The 8,068-nt window shown below is 37.3% G+C and overlaps 1 protein-coding gene across 12 annotated transcripts in view; it reads left to right on the top strand.

Moving 5' to 3' along the window:
- Nucleotides 1-8,068, top strand: part of MEF2C (myocyte enhancer factor 2C) — a 141,770-nt gene that overhangs the window by 13,352 nt on the left and 120,350 nt on the right. For 11 of the 12 annotated variants that reach the window (XM_026866544.1, XM_026866547.1, XM_026866552.1 and 8 more), the window contains exon 1: nt 560-1,036. The exons of the other annotated variant lie outside the window; for it this stretch is intronic. The gene's annotated coding sequence lies outside the window, so the exon portion shown is untranslated. Of the gene's footprint in view, nt 1-559; nt 1,037-8,068 lie in introns of those variants that run through there. 12 annotated transcript variants of the gene reach the window in all.

Here is an 8,068-nt window from a genome sequence, read left to right as displayed (position 1 = left end):
AGCCGGGCTGCGCCGTCCGCGCAGCCCCTTGCAGCCATCCTGCCGTCCTCACGCGGCTGTACCTCGCCGGGAGCGGGGAAGGGGGGTGCGGGCTGTGGGGGGTGTGATACCCACCGGCTCGGCGCGCTGTCTTCGCTCGGTATAATAAAGGATTGTCATTAGGTTTGCGTGTGGCATATGCCATTACCCCCACCGTAAAACTAAAATTAGCAAAATGTCAGGAATGGAAAGATTGATTCGCCCAAGATGCAATTATCATTTAAAAAGTGCTTGATTGAGGTGCTGATGTTCAGTGATTTATTCTGCATACCATATACATAATTAAAGTAGTGTAGCGGAGTAATTTATCAATCTAGTTTAGACTAGAGGGGCAAGGAAGGGAGCTGCTGCCGCTGCTGCTGCTCTATGTTTGTTTTATTAAAACGCTTTCGGGATCTGATCCCGCCCCCTTTTTGCAAGAGTGAAACTGATTATTTCTCCAGCTCGGGAGGAGAGAGTCATTCGTTTGGGATTGTGGGAGAGGGAGAGAGAGAGAGAGAGAGAGAGAGGGAGAGAGAGAGAGAGAGAGAGAAATAGAGACGCGGAGAAGGAGAAGAAAAGGGAGGAAGAGGGAGCGGAGCAGAAAAGGACACCTCATCAGGCGTGAGGTCCGAGCCCCCTCCTCGCCTCCCCCCTTCCCCTCCGCGATGTTACAAAGGCTGTGAGCTGCTCGCCTTTTCCCATTCGCCTGCTGTCACTTCCTTCCTGGACGCTTTCAGGACGAGTCCGGTTACTTTTAATCCGACCAGCAGCTCAGCCACTTTCTCCTCCTCCACGCTGCACACACGCACACACACACACACACACACCCCAGACATCTTCTGGCTGCTTATTGGATTGACTTTGAAGGTTGTGTGTGTGATTCAAGGAGGCTGCATGTTGAACCAGGTGGCGAATATTTAAGGCTGGAAGAAGTAAAGGGATTTTTTCTTTTTCCTGTGAAAGGAAAATATCTCAAGGACTAGTCTGATCATCCAAACAGCTAAATGTTTATAATGTAAGTATTTGTGAAATTCAGCATCGGAATAAAATATAGAGGGCATGGTACAAAAGCTCTACGTACATTTCCTACTGCATTTGAAGAATGTATCACTCATTGTATGTGGTCTGGGGTTGAGGTTGCTTGCAGACTTTCTAAGGGTATGATTGTGCAATTGCTTAAAAGTAACTTTTTAGACAAGTAACATAGTTAAATCACTGTCTAGTAAATTGTTCCTGACTTGTCTCTATCAGTATGGTAAGTGATTAAACTTTGATGAAGTTAGTTTACAGCATTTGTGTGCTTGATACTGCGAAGTGTTCAAGGCTGATTTGATTTGAATAGTTCACCAAATGCTATGACCTTGTAGTGCTTGCACCCTGATTTATCAGACTAAGGAAGCAATCCAGTCTGAGGGAAATGCTCTTAAACTTCATTGTATCATCGGCTCTTCAGTTCTTGAGTTTAGGTAATGCATGCTTGCAAGTGTTTAACTTTGTGCGTCTTTCATTTGAATACTTACGTTTGAGAGGGAAAGACCCCTTGCATCGATGTGGGAATTTAAGTCATGGGCTGCAAACCTCTCCTGGAATAGTGTGCTTCGGTCTGTACATGGTACTTTGAGTAATCCTTACATTTTTTAACACAGGGGAGCAGAGCTAATCAGCCTTACAAAACTAGCTGGTTTAGTTGCAGTACAGTTACTTGCAGGGTAAGATAAAGTTTCATGTAAATGTGAGACTTATAAGACTATTGGTGCATTATGTAACTGTAATACTTAGCATTTCCCATAAAACTTAGTGTGACCTTCTGTCAGCCTGAAAAACAAAACAGGTACAAAGACAAGCTAATAATTCCTTTTATTAAACAAACAAACAAAAAAAGGCAGCACAGTGCAAAACAAAACTTAATCACCGTGGGAACCTCAGCATTGTCTTTTTTAGAAAAGTTCTATTTTGTTTGCAGCATGTATTTTTTGTTATTAGCAAATATCTGTACCCAGAAATTAAACACTGTAATACACAATTTAAGACTAAAGATTTAAGAGAATTAAGCAGAGAAAGTCGCTTTGCCAGTATTTTACTGGTGATGAAAAAAAGAACTGTCTTGACACAAAATGCATTTTCCTAGCACGTATCTGAGATTCAGCTTAATGGCAAATGTCCTAGTTTCATATCTTTACTTTAAAAGAACTACAAGATGGATGATAAACCAATTATATTAGATGCAGATGTGACTAGATTTCTCTTATTGGCACTTTCCTGGGTATTATGGTTGAAAGGTAAAGATGTTTATATGGAGTATAATAACTCTGATCCCTAGAGGCTTGGCAGGGCATGGAAATATAACCACCTGTGAACCAGTTCTAATCTCTGTATTACATACATACTGATTTCCAGTTAAAACGCCCAGGCAAACAGCCACTTTGGGGATTTGTCATTTTGTGAACTGTTTTTGTTACGTGATTTTAGGTACCTCGCATGAAGTTAAAAAGCCCTCGAGACTTTCTTACTTTATCAGTTTTATTAAAAGCCTGTTGTGTTTTTACTTCTGTATTAATGAATGCATAATTCATACCAGGTCTGACAGTGAAGTCTCTGCTCACACTTAACTCCCTTTGGAAATAATGGGAAAATTCTTTGAAGAACTTAAGAGAACGGCCCTTATAAATTCAGGGTGTCTATGTTCCTTGTAGCACACATCCTTTTATTTTAAAAACTTGCTGTTTATGTATATATCTTCACTAATATGCCCTACATAGGTAGTATGAGAAGATGGGTCTGGGACCCGTATGTGAAAGCCTTCTTTCTTGCAAACAGTACTTAAACAACTAGTCCACTGACAACGCTGAGACTACTTGTGTGAAAATGAACAAGTCATAGGAATAATGATTTACAGGATCAGGCCCCGAGGACACTGAAACCTCCTGCCTGTCCCAATAGCTTTCTATAGGACAGAGATGTAAAGAATGTCACTTTTGATGTCCTATAAATGGATGCAGGAATCAGATATGTCTGTATCCTCTTAAGATTACTTGACCAAGAAAAAAGGAAATTTAGGCTTAAGAGCCTGATAGAAATTGGTACTAAGTGATGAATAGTGTGTGAGATTAAGTCGTTTAGAGTTACGTTCCTGAGCTGCTAGTTTTGGAGCGTCATAAGACAATTCATACAAATACTTTCTCACTCTGAATTTTCTTTCAATATAGGATCAGAAAATTATTTTTTTATAAACACCCTTAATTTGTTTACCTGCAATGCATATTCAAAACCAGGGAGATGCCTCTCTTAAATGGTTCTGGGGTTTAAAACATCTGAAGTATTACAGACAAAGGGAAATGAAGCTTTCTGAAGCTTCTTCCAAAAGTTTACCTCTGAAAGAATTTGATAGCTCACTATTTAGGAGATAAATGTAACTACATAGAAACTTAGAGACTGCACAGGAGTTGTGAGGAGTACTTCTGCCAACTTAATTTCTTTTAATTTTACTTTTCTCTGTAACAGGTTAATTTATTGTTCACCAGAATAGTTCAGTTCATCTTCGGAGACAGCTAAGGATATTTCTACATCTTATTGAGCAAGAAGTCGTTAATTATTAGGTGCTTGAAAGAATAAGCATTTGGGTTTTGAGATATAGACGCCGTCTTTACCTGTTGGACATCATTATTCTAAATTACATGATTATTTATCTGAAAATCAAGTAAAGTGTAGTGGTGTTCTTTTGAAAACGCTGGTTATGAAGATGAACATAAATGGTGCCATGTAATTTCAAGGAGTTTATAGTCTCTGCTTCAGCATTTTGAAGAATAACCAAAGCAGTTGGTATTTTAAGATTTTTGAATTTTGCTGTATGATATCAGCAGAGATATTATGCTACATCCTCATTTAGCCTCTGTAGTGACTTAGGTATAAAATACAAAAAAGCTATATATATAATTCTGAGCAGCTAGAGCACTTCAAGCTTAAGAGTAGGGTGAGTATTCTGGTATTTGAAAAGGATGGAAATAGAGCACTGCCTCTTATTTCAGAAACAAAATGGGTTTAAAAGAACTCTGGTCAGCAAACACAACTGATGGTGCAAGTGAAAAATTAAAAAATTTAATTTTTTCATTTCCTATTTTTAAAAGGAATTATTTGGGTCCTCTGACCAGCTTTAAGGTAATTTTCTCAGAACTGATGGTCAATGTTGCATGCGGACAGGTGATTAAAAGCTAGTGTCTTCAGTCCTCCACTTTAATCTCACTGTCTCATTGACTGCAGTGCAGGAGAGCTTGTCTATTCACTAGGATCTGTCATCTTTAGGAAATCAGACCAGCTTATAGAGGCGATTCACAAAACCAACAGTGACAACAAAGTCTTATGTGCCTTACAAAAGAAGGATTAGGCAGTTCACATGTCATTTTGATTGGGCAGAGATAAAAGCTGATTGCTGCAGCATGGCAAGGCACACTTCAATTTCAATTGATTATTTTATGAGACAACTGTAACTCTGTTGCTTAGTCATTGTTAAATGCAATTTGAAGGAAGGAAAACTCAGTTTTGACATTACTGGTTTCGTATGACTGTAGTTAAAGGTAGAGCCACTTGTAGCATTGTTATACAGATTTTAAGAACATTGTTTAATTCACCGCTTTTGGGAAATACATTTAAAATGTAATAGATGATTGCCCTGGGATTCTTTAAAAACATTTATGCCTAAATGATATCCTGTAACAGCAATTAAAAGTTCTTAAAAGTGCCTAGGACTATACTAAATTCACTGCACTTACCCTGTTAAGAGCTTACATGCAGAGGAGAGTGCATAAAACATGTCAGGGCTTTGCAGATTTATCAAAAAGCATAATATTGAGGACAAGTAAGTCATCTTAGTTTACCTCTGTTCTGTTACTTTTAACAATGTGTAATGATGTACAACTATACTTTGTGTTGTGTATGTGAACATAGTGGTCTGGTTTGAAAATAGGAAATTAAATGTCCCTATATTATTAAATATGTCATTTATCAGTGAGAATAGAGAGTTTCAGCTATTTGCATAATTTAGTTATAACGTAAAGCCTTTAACATTTGGAAGTATGAAACTTCTAAGCTGATAACTTCTATGCTAATTTCTTACCATTTTTCAAAGGAAGAACTCTTTTTTTTTACCCAACTGATGCCTCCTAGTGTTTCACATAATAAAACACTAATGAGTCAACCATAAATGTAAACGTTCTTTTCATTGTCTGCATCTTATGTGATACATAAAATTAATATTTATGTATTTAATTTTCTGTGTGTTATTATAATCAGAGAGGAAACTCCTGTAAATTCAGATGTTTCATCTTAATGGACACTGAAAGCACATTTTGATCTTCTTTCATTCTAGCTTTGCCTGGCTTGTATTTTGAAAGTTTATGTTACATGTAAAATACATTTTCTTTTTCTCCTTTTGTTTCTTATGTGCATTGCACTAACTTCTCAACAATGTATTGTGAGGCTCAAATGTGAATTTAAAAAATTTTTGTAGGATAATGTTTTGAAAAGTAAGCCCTTGGAAACAGGCAATAAATGCAGTTATAGAAATGCTTGAAATATCCTAAAGTACCTCACGGCCAACTAAGATGAAAAAGACTAGTCTGAGACATGCTCGCTCGCTACAGTCCTTAAAGAATAGTTAAGTTACCACATTTTGCAATTGTTCCTGCTTATTTTACTGCTGTATAAGCAACAAAACTGTATTAGGACAGTCTTCAAATGTGCAAAACATGCACCTTACACTTTTGATTGCAGATGTGAATGATCAGTACTTTTGAAAAGGAATTTTTGTGCATAACATATTGAAACAGAGCTTGGAGTGGTGAAGACTGAAATACAGTGTCCTTTTTTTTAGAAGTTAAGTCTGGCCATGTAACTCATGAATACCTGAAAAAGCATTCAGTTGTTAGATTTATATCATACAACAGTAGAATATTTTTTTTTTTTTTTATGGGAGGGTGTAATTTTCAAAAAGTTAGCTAGCATCAGTGTGACAAAGTACAACTTATGGGGTTTGAACTGTCAGGTACGGTCTTACACTGATAAAGAAGCAGCCAAGGCTGAGTGCACTTTTGCACATTTTAATGTCACACAGTTTTATGTGAAGTATGAGATCAATTTAATGATGACATTGGAAATACAGCCTGTTATTCTAAGACTTTCAAGAAAAGCAGTGGAATTCCTAGATATTTGTTCTGCTAAGGGAGTTTTAAAGATAAATAAAATGATTCTGCAATTAAAAAAATCCTAAGTTTACCGGTTAATATGGGTAATAAAAATTTGTGTCTTCTCAGTGCAGATATGGTAAATTTAGGTGCCTGCTTACAGATAAAATATTTTTTTCCTACTGAATACAGACAGTTAAACCTATACATGCAGATCTCAGTCATGGGAATTAGTGTTTGATTTCAGAATATATAAAAAAGGCAATTTTTAGGGTTGTGTTCTGCCATCAACCCTGTTAGTATCACATTTTTCTCCCATTAGTTTTAAACTGCAAAGAGACCTTTCCAAGATCTGCAATTTATTTAAGGCACTAAACATCAGATAGTATCCTGGCCTTTAAACTTCCTTGCATCTTGAAAGTATTTCAAAGTATGCAAATGGCACCCCTTATTCAGCCAGGAAAGCTAACATGCAGAAGTGATAGAAATTTCTCATATAGTCACATTGCTGCTTCCCTTGAAAAGAGAAAGTAAATTTGCAGGAGAAGTAGAGGGAAGCACAGAGAAAAAGAATCTTTAAGGCAGTTAAATTGTAGGACTATTACTCTGAAATACTGCTAAACAGAACTCCACTAAGCATTTTTCCAGTTTGGTGGTTGTTTGGTTGTGGGTTTTTTTAACAACTAAATACATTTAGATTGCAGGGGTATGTCCTAGGAAATTCTAGAACTACGTTATCTGACTTATTTAGAACCAGGTCTGGATAAATTATCTGAGAACTGTTTATTTTAATATTGTAAGGAATACACTCTTGTGCAAGATGGATTCAGTAATCACACCAGTGAGGTTTGTAGCCCAGGCCCCTTTTGTAATTCCCTGCACAGGTGACTTAGCAGTCACCTGCTTCAGCAGGGTAGATGTACTTATCTCTGCCTTCTGCCACCTTCCCTGACATTGGAGAGCTGCAAGAGTTTGAGCAGGGAGAGCTTCAAAGATCCTGGCCAATACAGCAGGTCCTGGAAAGCAGATGCTTCTGCTGCCTCCATTTAAGTTAACCGTAAGGCAGCCCACAGATTAGGGTCGGAATGGAACAGATGGCATAAAGCTCTTCTGCCTCCTTTTCCCAGGTTATAAAGCACTGTTGGTACAAAACTTAGAATTCAACCTAACAGGTCTTCTCTGGCTCGTATCTCTTCAACTGTGTAATTGATTAGGTGAAGTTTATCATGAAAATTATTAACCAAATGCCAGTGCAGGAATTCACCTTAGACATTACTGTCATCTATCATCCCATAATCACAAGACGTACAGTTAAGTAAAACGAATTGGAAATAACATTATTTATGTTTGCTTTTATAGATACAGGATGAATGCCATTTGTGGAACCCATGCTCAGTTAAATTTCACTGTTTACTTTTAAGTAGTCAATCAGTAGCCGTTAGCAAAGTATGTACAAAGGACAAGGAGGGAGGATTGTGAAATTGTTTATAAAACACATATGCAAAAGTAAACATAATGCAGAACATTGTCCACGTGAAACATTACTTTTAGTAATGTAAGTAACAAGTAACACAGTAGCTTGTGCTATTTATTTGATTTCTAGTAAATTCTTCCCCCTGCTGACAAACATATCGTGATATGACGTTATATTCAAAATAATGGTGCATTATTTTAATCAAAATAATTCAGTTATTGTTGGATCATTACAGAAATAGAAATGTTCCAGAACATATCCACCAGTGTAAGAAGCTAGACTACGGCACTTTTCATTTAAAAATTCCATATGGACTTCTCAGTGGAGAGTGTTTTCAGTCATTTCATTGCAGTTGGGTGGGAAAGCTGTCCCTAAAGATGAGGGGGAGTGGGGGGGG

Source organism: Athene cunicularia (assembly GCF_003259725.1).
Source record: "Athene cunicularia isolate RWA chromosome Z unlocalized genomic scaffold, athCun1 chrZ_part3, whole genome shotgun sequence".
NCBI classification, from domain to species: domain Eukaryota; kingdom Metazoa; phylum Chordata; class Aves; order Strigiformes; family Strigidae; genus Athene; species Athene cunicularia.
The sequence above is the reverse complement of the archived record's forward strand: the minus strand, read 5'-3'. Positions and strand labels throughout refer to the sequence as shown.